At 36.9% G+C, this 13,421-nt stretch overlaps 1 protein-coding gene and 1 long non-coding RNA gene across 6 annotated transcripts in view; one reads left to right on the forward strand and one right to left on the reverse strand.

The window, feature by feature from the left end:
- Positions 1–13,421, reverse strand: part of LOC127876197 (uncharacterized) — a 247,181-nt gene that overhangs the window by 48,216 nt on the left and 185,544 nt on the right. The gene's annotated exons all lie outside the window — the stretch shown is intronic.
- LOC127876211 (uncharacterized) lies at positions 9,149–11,368 on the forward strand. Its single transcript, XR_008047728.1, has 5 exons — positions 9,149–9,231; positions 9,482–9,680; positions 9,887–9,984; positions 10,400–10,518; positions 10,832–11,368. It is a non-coding gene; the product is annotated as an uncharacterized LOC127876211 (long non-coding RNA).

Consider the following 13,421-nt stretch of genomic DNA (forward strand, 5'->3'; position numbering starts at 1 on the left):
TCAATTAAAAAATTAAACAAAAAGGAAAGGACGTCAGGGAAAATATCAAAATCGATCAAAATTATTCCTCCCACGCTGTGCACGCGCTAGGACCCATAACTATAGGAAAAACTGCATGAATATTAAATTATGTGCACTATACTTTGCATGATGAGTTGAAGGCAAGTTTATGGGAAAGGAATATGATATTCATGATACGTTGTCTACAACAAGTACATTGTTCTAAGAAATTGTTTTACACTCTACTAGTTCAGGTTTTCAAGGCATATGTGAAGACTTTAATGATTCAGAAGCCATTTCTGTCTTCTGGGAAACACAGTAAAATACATGGAATACGTAGACATTGAGTGTGTTCATATACGATACAAACATAGAAAAAGAGATTCTATAAAGGGTCGTATAACACAATTCAGCCGACTTTAGTGCGCAATTTTGGTATATATGTGTATGTATATTTATATGTATGTATATTTATTTATTGTATTCATTTCTTCATTTTAATTAATTAATTAATTAATTAATTAAAATGAATAAATAAATAAAATAAATAAATAATTTACCAAATTGCGCACTCAAGACGGCTTAATTGTGTGTAGAGAAATACAAGAAATGAGGAAAAATTCTGCTTTTTACATTTTTGGGAACCCACATTTATATTGCCTAAGATTTGTATCGGTTTTATAGAAAAAAAAACCACATGAGACACTTGTAGTCTATTAATCACTTCTTGTGTGAACTGTACTATTATAGTTTAATTTGATACAGTGGTCAATTCCTTGTGTGCACCAGTGTGGGCGCAAAAGTACAAATCTGTAATATGAAAATTAAGAAAAACGCCGATGCTTTACAAAAAAACTCGCTCATTTTCCCGACGATTAACGATTGCTATCATGCATGGTGAGGTAATAACAAATATGCCTCGAATGAAAGTCATCACGCGCGTCCCATATAAATGCGAAGAGCGTGTAAGTTATATTAGAGCAAGAGGTTTTCATCCTACATGCGTTGATTTAGGTATAACACATATGAAGAGTTTTACGTAACTAGTTGAGTAAAATTGATGGCCGTGGTGTTGGTCGCTGAAGTACGTGTTGGCGATTGTGAAGCATTGTCCATGCGCAATAAGGAGAGAGCACTATTAAAGCAAACTGTAATTCAAGAGATTTATAATATCAGTGCTTTCCACGGGCCATTTAACGGTCCCCCACCGGGGCGCTTGAATTTCGAAATCAGAGTCCGCAGGGCGCCTGAAATTTTCCGATCAGTGTATTTGCTGCTACTGCAACTAGCTTTTCTTGAGATCAAAGCGATATCGACTTCGCCGAAAATTTTGAAAGCCGATTTACGATCCTCTGTCAACTACACCTAAACTAAAGCCCGCTTAAGGGCGACGCGTCGCTGTATTGGAAAATCAATATTGGCCAATGAGATCGTACACTTTGTATAAGTGACAGCACTCGTAGGCAGGCACTACCTGCAGTTAAGTCAATACTCAGTTATTTTATAAACTATATTAAATATTTTTTATAAAATAACTGAGTATTGACTTAACGCGTTAGCAAAACAAAGATAAGCAGGCAGTTTCTTATATTTTTAAATAGAACATAAGCCATTTCAAACAGGACAAATTAAGATTGAATGTATTATGTAACATCACATTACGGAGCTATGAAAGAATCCGGAAAGTACAGTTATGACACGGGGTCGGTGCCGACATTCCACGCTGCAGATTACACGGTGTTCGCCTGCACTCTGGCCATCTCCGCGTTTATCGGAATCTTTAATGCGATCAAAGACCGGAAGAAGCAGACGACAGACGATTACTTGCTCGCCGGCCGCTCCATGCATCCAATTCCGGTTGCCATGTCGCTCCTCTAGTTTTATTTCCGCGATCACGATTCTCGGAACGCCGGCGGAAGTGTATGTGTACAGCACGATGTACTGGTGGATTTCCGTCGCCATGGTGATAACGGCACGGCTGGCCAAATATTCATTCCGATTTTCTACAAACTTTGGATTACCAGCGTGTTTCAGGTATTTTCAACATCTAAATTAAAATAAGGGTTCATATGTAGGAAACTCTTGCATGAGTTTGATTTTATGACTTTATTTCCTGAGGAAAGCGCACCTAAATTGTGTACTATTGACCCTGAAATGTATCAAACGTTGACATCGTTTTCAAGCTGTCATTTGTTTTGAACGTTGATATTCGAGTTCATTTGCTTGAAATCGAGTTATTTTTAAATGCAAATCACTATAAAGCTCATGTTTGATTGAGGATTGCTAGCTTCCCGAAGAAGGCCTCAATGGCTGTAATGTGCATGTTGTCTTTAACAATTACCTTACAGACTTGATAAGCTTATAGAACATAAGTCAAGCAAACTGGAATGAATTCAACCCACGTCACAAGTACATGATTATAAAGCTAGATTGACAGCGCCACTCACTCAATCACTCACTCACTCACGATCATAATTAGGAGGAAGGCAATAAAGGTTAATATTTAAGCCGAAGAAGACTAAAGGAAACCTGACCCAGTCTAGAAGAAACGCACACTATCGCCAATTGCCTGTGGAAGTGAATTAGTGTCATAGAAGGGTAACATCATTTGTCAAGACTAGACTCTCTAGAGCAGATAACTGCAATCAGGACACCATTTACTAATTCACCAACACTTAACACAAGAGATGCCCCTTTGACGTCTCTAAAGTGTCCCTGTTGAGAAGCCGACCAAGCGGATGAACACATCCTTCAGAAAAGCAGGATCATCGACCACTGGGTGAGAATATATGAGTCGTGTTTTGAGAAAACTTGGCTTAATGCATGTGCGTAAAGTGTCATCCCAGATTAGCCTATGCAGTCCGCACATGCTAATCAGGGACGATACTTTCCGCCTTGACTTGATTTCCGGTAAGGAGGGACTTCCTTGAAACTAAAAATACCATAAAAGCGGAAAGTGCCGTCCCTGATTAGCCAGAGCTGACTGCACAGGCTAATCTGGGACGACACTATACGCACATGCATTATGCCCAGTTTTCCTAGAACACGACTCATATGACCAAAACCAACGAGCCTGCGGAGGAAGCTGTATGGATATGTGTGTGGAGGCTCTACGGAAGACGGTCCGTTTCATCCTCACCTAAGTGTAGCAGCGATCGATAAGAAAAAACAAACCATTTCCTTAATAAAGAAAACAGAAAACACAAATGTTCCACGAGCAAGCACGTTATTGTGTCTATCAGTTGTCTCTTAGCCGAACTAGTAAAGAAGTAGTTCTCACAAAACCGATAATAATAGCATTTAATAAATCATGTTCAACTCTCTCGAACGGTCTAATCAACCAATATAAAATGTGCAAGAAAGTCACTGTAAAATATTTAAATATATAACCGACGCCGGTACACATCGTGTGCATTTCGGATTGATAATATGAGATTTCGTATAGTTTTTAAATTTGATCGACAAGAACATTCGTAACAAATAAAGTCCATTTACCGCGAATTACTTTTGAATTACCTAACAATGTGATGGGGTTTTAATGTATGTGTATTTCAAAGGGACATGTTCAAAGATTTTGGTATCTTTTAAGGTAAATATTCGATATATTAATTTTATAGATTTAGGCATAGCAACTTTAAGTTGAAGTACTGTTATAATAACGAAAAAAATATCATTGAATAATATAAACTACAAAGTTAATTCCAATAGATTCACTTCTGGTTAATATGGATTAAAAGGCTAACACTAATAATTTGACTATTCAGGCTCGTTAAACTGATATCAATTTTAACTTTAAATAAGCGACCCACGTATTGAAAAATTAATTAAAATAAAACATGAACATACGTATTTGTGTTTCAGGTGTTGTACATGGCCATCGTCTTGTACGCGCCGTCGCTAGCCCTGAACGCAGGTACCGTAAGTCACGTGATATCCAATCCATGTCTTAAGTTGTTGCCAATCTTGCACGTTGAAACATGGGAGTATTGGTGCGGACATTGACCGAAGTAATAGCTATGATACACTATACTCAGAGACTCCATGAAAGTGTTTATTTGTGTCTTGTTCTGGGAAAATTGGGCTTAATGCATGTGCGTAAAGTGTCGTCCCAGATTAGCCTATGCAGTCCGCACAGGCTAATCAGGGACGACACTTTCCGCTTGTATGGTATTTTTCGTTTAAAGGAAGTCCCTTCTTACCGAAAATCTTGTTGAGGCTGAAAGTGTCGTCCCTTATTATCCTGTGCGGACTGCACATGCTAATCTGAGACGACACTTTACGCAAATGCATTATGCCCAGTTTTCTCAGAACGCGACACATTTAAAACCACGAAGCCTTGCTTCTTTACAAATAACGGGAAACACCATCAACCAGCAGGCGCAAAAAAAAGCAATTAATTGACTCGAAGAGAACAAAAGATATTTTCGGCGTATTTTTACGGCCTTAAGGAACTTAGTCTTAACGTTTCCAATGAATAACCTCAAATTTAAATCTGAATTCGACTGAATACCCAAACGTATGCTTGCTTGTTATGCAGCAATACCAGACGACTGTATAACAAAGACTAGAAATTACGCGCGAAAACCTGTTAGTAAATATGATGACCAAGTAGATTGCTATAAACTTCGCCTTGTGGATTTAAAGTTTGAATATAACAAATGGTTACACCGAGGTACATGTAAATGCACTTACTAAAATGTTGAATATATATCAGAACAACGATTTGTGGCTGCAGCGCCGTTAAATGTCGCATCGCCTTTATATGTCGCAGGCTACGAGATTTGTCGCAACGTTGCCGATAAATGCCGCAAGGAACGATAAATGTCGTAAATCCTGCTGACGATATATGTCGCAACATTGACGACAAATGTCGCACACCTTTGTAAGTCATGTTAAAATGAAAAGTTGAAGTAAAATGACTAAAACTTTACGGTTAGATCTAGATTAACCGACGAGGTTCCACTAGACTGGTCAGTTTTTCGTTAGTATTGTCCGAAATGGTCAGTTGTGGTATTTTCCATTAATGTCAGTTGCAGTCAGTATTGTCCAAAATGGTCAGTTGTGGTCAATATTGACCCAATCAATTCTTATAATTCTTGGCTCAAGTAGCCAGTTGTTGATTTCCCTGTGCTAAATGGACTGCTGTTTTCAAGATTGGCCAAGGTTGTAAGATGTGATAAAACTTAAACATTATTACAGCAATACAATTACGATAAAATTGTGTTGCATATTATATGTTAGTTACATGACTGTAGTACATGTATCATTATCTTTGTTATTGTATTACTATTTTGCAGACGCACTGGTATATGCCGTAGTTTGTACTGGCATACTGATGAACTGACTGAAGACTGATATGTTCTTTTTATTTTATTTTCAATATCGTTGCCTTCAAGTAATGCTTAACATATAGGAAGCCTACCTCATCACCGTGTATCAGTGAACTTAGCCTTCTGTTAGTTATTTCCTTTACTTTCGTGAATATAAAAGTATTTGGTGAGTAACAGTGTTAAAGATCATCCTCCGTACACTGTAATTTTGTTTTATTAGATTCCCGATCATTTTGGAATTTGAACTCGTACTCGTCACGGGATTAAATCCTCTGGTAGAATTGCCATTCTTTCTCTTTGATCTTTATGTTTCATTTTGACCCTATGAGCTTAAGGCATAGGTGTGTTGTGCGACAAGTTGTCTCGACATGGTAATCATTTCTGTCAAGTCATTTTAAAATCGCAAATACATCATTAACAGTCCGGAAAAAAATATCGGGTGATACGGTCATACATTTATATGCATGTACATACAGGAGCAGTGATAGATACTGTTAAATGTTCTATTAACTTAGTATTACCTTAGTATGATTTTATGAATAATCACATTTGCTAAAAGGCAATACAAAAATGTGTTTTCTTTCATACAGTATTTTTACCCAAATAACATACTAAACATGCAAGAAAACACATACTTTACATTTTGATGACCTGACGTATTGCACACATGTCAATAGTGAATTCTTTATAATAACAATAGCATGATAGATATCATTTTTCATTGATTTATTAAAAATGTTTGCATCAGCTTGACCGATATCATTAAAATAAGACACTGTTCACACCTTTGATTTATAACCTTAACTGAAAAACGTTTGACCCGCGTTCTGAGAAAACTGGTCTTAATGCATGTGCGTAAAGTGTCATCCCATATTAGCCTGTGCAGTCCGCACAGGCTAATCAGGGACGACACTTTTCGCCTAAATTTGATTTTCGGTAAGCAGGGACTTCCTTGAAACTAAAAATACCATAAAAGCGGAAAGTGTCGTCCCTGATTAACATGTGCGGACTGCAGGTTCCTATTGTCGTTTCTATTATTTTCAGTGCAAATCTTACTTACGTTTACAGGTATTTTACCTTCCCTTCCAGATGGTGTTCGCCATTATGTATATAATCCATTACGCTGAAACACCATCTACATTTATATTTCCAGAGCAAAATAACATGAAAGACACACGTTCAGCAGTTACATTTACGAGACAGGTCTAAACACCGCTGTACATACGCTGTACATGTGCCAGAAGTGTATCAAGAACTTTGATTGTTATATTGTAGCTGGTTCCCTTGTACATGATGGACATCCTGAACCAGTACCTCGGACTGCCGGGACTTATGCTCTCTTGTATATTCAGCGGAAGTCTCAGGTATGGCCCAATCAAGTCATCAAATAATAAAACTAGAGTTTATTTGCACACGCATAATGAACAATTATTAATTCATATTTAATCCTTTATTCTGAAGTCTAATGATAAGGGCCCTGACATTTCCGGCCCCTTATTATCCTCATTGAACGCCAACGACGCTCATTTCTGTCGTTGCTTTAGTACATACTAGGAATTTTACATACATATAGTATGATTCATGTATGCATCACGTATTCGTTTACGTATACATATGGAACGCCATAGCTGTCTTACGTTGTCAAATTTTGTTCTGTCTTCTTTAGAAGGTGTCTTATTATGTTAATTAAACCGTCGTGATATTTTGTTAATATGTCCATAAGACATCTATGGCGTTCCATATATACGCATGTGCTGTGCAGTACGATCTCGTCCGGTCTGAACGCCGTGGCCGCGGTGATATTCGAGGATTTCGTGCGTCCCATGTGCTGCAAGGCCATTCCTCCGTCACGGGCTACTTTCCTCTCCAAAGTATTCGGTACACGTGCTAGTCGAAAAACTTATCGGTCATGCATCTTTCAGTATGTTTTCGGGGTGATGATCACGGACAATATGACAAATGTTCATAGAGACATTTAATATAGCTTTCAGTCTGGTTTATTTTATGGCCTAAGTGGACGTGTGCACTAAAAATGTCGAACTTATATAGAAACGGTAAAATGTGTGTATAATAAGGGTTATCCGGACTTTAACGTCATCATTCATCATGCACAATGAAGGTGTAAAATAACTAAGAACAGTTATGCAACGTGTCACACTTAAAGATCAGGTTTTCGCATATTATGGCTGTGTTAGACTGTAAGTTCATTATTTAGCAGGTAATTTAAAACTTATCATAAATGTAAAGCATGCGGAGATTACATGCCACATGCAAGATATGCAACTTAGTTCAATCTCTAACAAGGTATATTGTAAAATAAAACAAGAGCACCACTTAACGGGTGCCACGCTCGGCTGTGGGTGCAGTTTTTAATAGATGAAAGCTTGTCAGATTTTTTTAGAGGTCACAGTGACCTTGACCTTTGACCTAGTGACCCAAAAATGGTTGTGGTATGTAGAACTCATCAAGGTGCAGCAACATATGAAATTTCAAAGTTATAGGTTGAAGCACTTTGATTTTAGAGCCAATGTTCAAAACCTTGACAAAATGTTAAGGTTTAAGCACGACGCGGACGACACGCCGACGGACACGACACGACACGACGAGCTGGCTATGACAATACCTCGGGTTTTCTCCGAAAACAGCCGAACTAATAACACAACCTTTGTATCGACATGTTACCTGCAAGACATGCGTCCTTAGCTAAACGGTCAATGTTTGAAATATGGGCATGATTAATATTTTTTCGGACTGTAGCATTCAAACGAAAATAAAACAAATAATATTCCTTGCGCCAACGCGCGATGATGAATTGTGTGTCCAAAGCTAAAACGGTATTTCCACACATAAAAATGGTGTTAAAACATCTACAAGAACCTTACAAATGTGCTATTATGCGGTGATTTTATTTATGCTTTCCGGTGGTTTATAGAGAAATATCAGTGAATTAAAACTGATAATTTCACTGTTTTAAACAGTGAAAATTAACAGTGAAAATTATCGATTTACTGTGAAAGGACGTCATTTTTTGACGAAATGACGTCATTATCCCAGCGAAATTCTTTAGCTAAACTCTTTCACAATGTATAGAAACGGTGAAAAAAAAAACAACATAAAATAAAAAGAAAATTTGTTGGATTCGGTGGTTCATAGAAAATATATATGTGCCACTCGTGAAAATATTATTTTTTATCATCACTCGTGAATTAAAATCGATAATCCACCGAATCCAACAAATATCCTCTATTTCCACCATCAAAATTAATTTTTATATAAAGAACAACATGAACTATAAATAGTGTTGACTGATTTTGCAAATTCTTCAACAAAATATTTTTTTTTTCCGTATATTTTATTCAGCCCACATTGTGCCTTTACATCGGAAAACCATTATTTTCAGTGCTCCTGTTAGGAAAACTTTTTACTTTCATTTTTTAAATCTCTTCTTGACAATACAATTGAGCTCTCCAGCTCCTTGGTTACTCTCTAGCAATTTAATGCACTTACTGAAAAGGTTGAAAATGTCAAAAAGCGCCAAAAAATGTGAAATAGTCGCTGTTTCGCTAAGATAAGACTAGCGTGCGTGTTAAATACGTTTCGGTATAAAGATATTCATTGATTTCATTATAAACTGAATAAATAATGTAATATACTTGTTATTGTAAGTGTGTTATTTATACACGAACAGCATTAACGTTTATTTGAACGAAACTGGTGGGTTTTTTTCCGCGTTGTACTGATCGAGCTGCTAAACTCGACATGTAATCTGTTTTTGGTAGTAGCGTCCTTAATGGAAACTGATAACTCGTTGCAGTTGACCGGGGCGTTTTTCGGAATTATGGGAGGACCATTGTTGGGGCTAATTTGCCTGGGAATGTTGTTTCCTTGGGCAAACAAATGGGTAAGCGATCGCGTTTTTTCAATCGTTTTCATATGAAACGAAATATATATATATATATATATATATATATATATATATATATATATATATATATATATATATATATATATATATATATATTACATCAACACTGCATTTATTATGATTTTGCACTATATTCCAAGTGTTTTTTAACATACAATGAACATGTATTAGTATGAAAATATTCTCCTGTCATTAACTGTTCTCGTGTTTTGGGTGGATTTGTAAGACTGGCAACCAGTCTATCTCTTCTGCTCTGGATTGGACTGGGCCAAGCTATCACAAGAACCAGCGTTGTGATCACGCCGCCGGTGGAGACTGTCGGCTGCAACTGGACTGCTATTAACAAAATGACCCCATCCCTCTCCTACCGACCACCACGCCGGATGCGCAAAGCATCCCGTCACTTCGAATTATGATAAATACGAGTAAGTTATTGTTTTTAGGTAAGTGCGGTGACAACACTGAGCTTCAACTTGCATATTTAAATCATTATGTCCAGAACAAAGTTCTTTTTTTAGTTTGAACCAACGAAAACACAAACTGAATCATCACAAGTATACCCTTTTTGTTTTGAGTATAAAACAGGTGCATATCTGTAGAGTATGTATGATAACTATATTTCAATTCACAGTGGTATCAACCGCCTTTACACGGTGTCTTACATGTGGTACAGTGCTATTGCCGTGCTCACGTGCGTCGTTATCGGCCTCCTTGTCAGCATTGTCACCGGTGAATCATTTGTTCGAGACGTTCGTCAATAACGACCGTCATTGTTTTTAAGTAAAACCATGTATGTTTTAAATATATATACCCGTGGTGACATTATTGAAAGTTTATTTTAAACTTCAAAAGTGACTGGTGTAGCGGTCTGTTCGTTGGCTTGTTTTATTTGGAAAAACATGGTACTCGGTTTAGTACTCTTAGCACAATACATTCGCTTTAAAATAAGAAAGAGGCAACCGTTTTATAAGAAAAAAAATCAACTAGAATGTTTGAAATCCTAGGCGACTGTTTATCCGAATGCACGTACTTTTAAAAACACAGCCATGGTTTCTTACTTAAAACCATTTATGAATACCTAACCATGTTATGCAATTGTAAATGCCGTCGCGTGCTCCTTACTGGTATGATTCGTGTGACCAAGGCATTCAGGATCCACAGGAGCTCGACCCTAAGCTGGTATGTCCGTTCTTCGACGTTTTCTGCCCATACCTACCAAAGAGGCTGCGCAGGCCGCTGAGGTTCGGGGTCAGACACTGAGAGGTGAGATCATCATTGTTTGTGCATCTTGAAATTTATGTAAGATTCCAATGTTCAAGTAGAAGATTTTCGCTGAGTTAAAATATAGATAAACATGCATTCTATACTTACCGATTATATGTAGGTAATTTTACTGTTATAAAAGTTTGTTTCATATGGCCTATTACAGTATATTTGTTTAAAATATGATTATCTCTTGGTTTAGGAACAATATACCAGGCTAAGGAAATAAAAAACTTGACTATACGCAAGAACACATAAATTGATTCCTGTCTATCGAAAACTGACATGCGCACCTTTTCTGTCATTTAACTAGGGAATACATGAAAAAGGCACACCGGAAAAGCGACACCAGCATCTCGCCAGTCTTCATCTAGACAATGACATCGCAACGCTACCTCTAATCGACGTCCGGGCTTAACTTACGCACGCTATCTGAAGTAAAATGTCCATTTTAAAGCGTTAGAAGTCTATTGGGCACCCGACGCTAGTATCTTATGCACATGACGTACAAATCTCAACAGTAAATCTGGACACTCGCACTACGTAAGCTCTGCCCATGAGCCACTATAGGCGGTGCATTTTTCAGCAAGTTAACCTTTTTTTCTGAATCCACCTACAATCTAGTTGTAAGCATCTCGATATCCAATCGGCCGTTAATGCGAACAAAGCCTTCTAACGGTTAAGTTTTTTTCCATGTTTGATTGCAAGTGGCAAATCTAAGTAATATGCCCATTCAGAAGAATAACTGTTTTGGTGTCATAAATAACATTCAAATGAAACTAATCACTGAATGAAACATGGTTACAATGATATTTTATTTAAAAATTAACGTGTCTAGTATTTAAATATCACTCGGTAAGATTTACAGACATACGTCTTTTTTCGTCTTAAAGATTATGATTGTGCATGAACTCGTGTAAAGGACGTTTGTTCTTTTGAAAGTCTTAAACACATGTATCGTCAATTTAAGCCATGCTTTTCATTAAGAAATAGTTATCGTTATTATATTGAAGTATACATAAATAAATAAATATTTATATAAAAATTGTTGAATATAAATAAAAATATTTTTTGCAAATATCTCAAGTTATTGAAATTCATTTGCAAAATTGTTAAGTGCATAAAAGACCGCTTTTCCTGCAGTTTGTGTCGATATCTTCAGGTATAAGAATAAAGCTTTGAGTACGTCAAAAATTGGTGGCAAAATTTCACGTTGCGTTAAGCGTTATTGTGCAGTACATATGGAATTTTTGAACAAGAACACAGGCTTATCAAATAAAGTAAATCTGATGTACTTCACATTGCCCTAAGCAGCATTAAAATCTGTCTTTTATACTCTAGTTGATATTTTACGAAAAATTATTTTAAAAAGTTATTTGGAAAAAAGCAGTACTAACCGGTGTGTATACATCCATTAACGTTTAATTGGGAACCCAACAAAGTCACGTAATCCTGCAAGCTGATAATGACATCCCTACACAAGGCAACAGTCTTATCAAGCTGGTGTACATACCGAATTTATAGCATGGCCTCTGCATCTTTGTTAGTTCCCAATGTTTTCCGGTTCATGGACCAGTATTCCATACGGAACTGTCCAGCCAGGTAGACAGAAAATAGTCAAAGACGGCTGCTGTTTCTATTGACATTGCCCTTTCAGCAGGCCTGGATTTATTTAATACAATATTTAAAAAGGAAATGTTTATGTGCTGTCTTATTACTGTATATACTAGTACTTGTATACTTGGGAGAATAAATGTTGGAATTAAAACGTGTACCTGTTGAAATCACACTTAATATGTATTCCGGGCAGAAATGGAAGTACCGCTAACTTTTGCATCAAGTGGCATCAATGTATTGACGGCTTCGCGTCTCTCATACGTCGCCTTAAGGCACACTGCGTTTATGCTCCTCACAACAGCCTGACTCCATCTTAAGCGCGCACCATAGTACTGAAATATGAAATGTAAAGATTGAATGAAAATTTGGCATCTACCTTTTCACATAATTACACATGGAATAACTCTTCTCACACTATTACTTGATTGAACAAGCTAAAACATAATTATTCATGAATAACAGCTTGCGGACGACATGGAAAGTGCCGTTTAACCGCTGAAGTCTTGTCAGCTGTTTGCCAGTGTTTGGTGATGGCGAACTCTATAGTCCTTTGTTAGATTAAATAAGTACATGTGTTCAATTGCAAGTACGTATAGCATAATTCTCACGGGCACGTTTGAGGATGAGCTTCAACGTCTGTGGTTTTTGAAGGTTGACGTCTGTGGCGCCAAAAACTTGTATAGCCTCTTCTACTATTCGTGACCTCCCGGTCGTTAGACGGACACCATCTTCAATACGCCACGATGAAGACGATTTCTGTTATCTTCTTTTTTCTGTTTCAAATTATTTACAGGTTTACATTTAATTTCTAGTGTGTACGAAATAATCACCAAATAAAGATTTAGTCCTAGTTTGCATACTATTAAGTCGGTAATAGAGGTATTATCTCTTACTCTCATAGTATCGCTCCGCCTCATAGTATCGCGCCTTTAACGATAAAACCGTCAAGTAGCACTGGAAAGTTAATGTGCTATTTTTCTTCAATTTTTGGAAGTTGTAGTTTATTTGATGATTATCCATGGCTATTACAACGATCATTCTCGTGATTTCCGGTGTTCGTTGGAAAGTAGGTCATGTTTATTCCAGAGTGTTGATGCTTTGATTTTGAATTACGTAGCACACAATTATGTTAGTTTGTTTATGGATTAGAAGTAGCTTTATCAAATGTTTAATATGCCGATTATTTTTTTAATAAAATGTAAAACTATTTTAAGAACAACGTGAGTAAGAGTTTCGTTTTTCCATTAAGTTACTTTTTTAGAGCAAGCAACTGCGCATAGTAACAA

The sequence above is a fragment of the Dreissena polymorpha genome, chromosome 4 (assembly GCF_020536995.1).
Source record: "Dreissena polymorpha isolate Duluth1 chromosome 4, UMN_Dpol_1.0, whole genome shotgun sequence".
In the NCBI taxonomy this organism is placed as follows: domain Eukaryota; kingdom Metazoa; phylum Mollusca; class Bivalvia; order Myida; family Dreissenidae; genus Dreissena; species Dreissena polymorpha.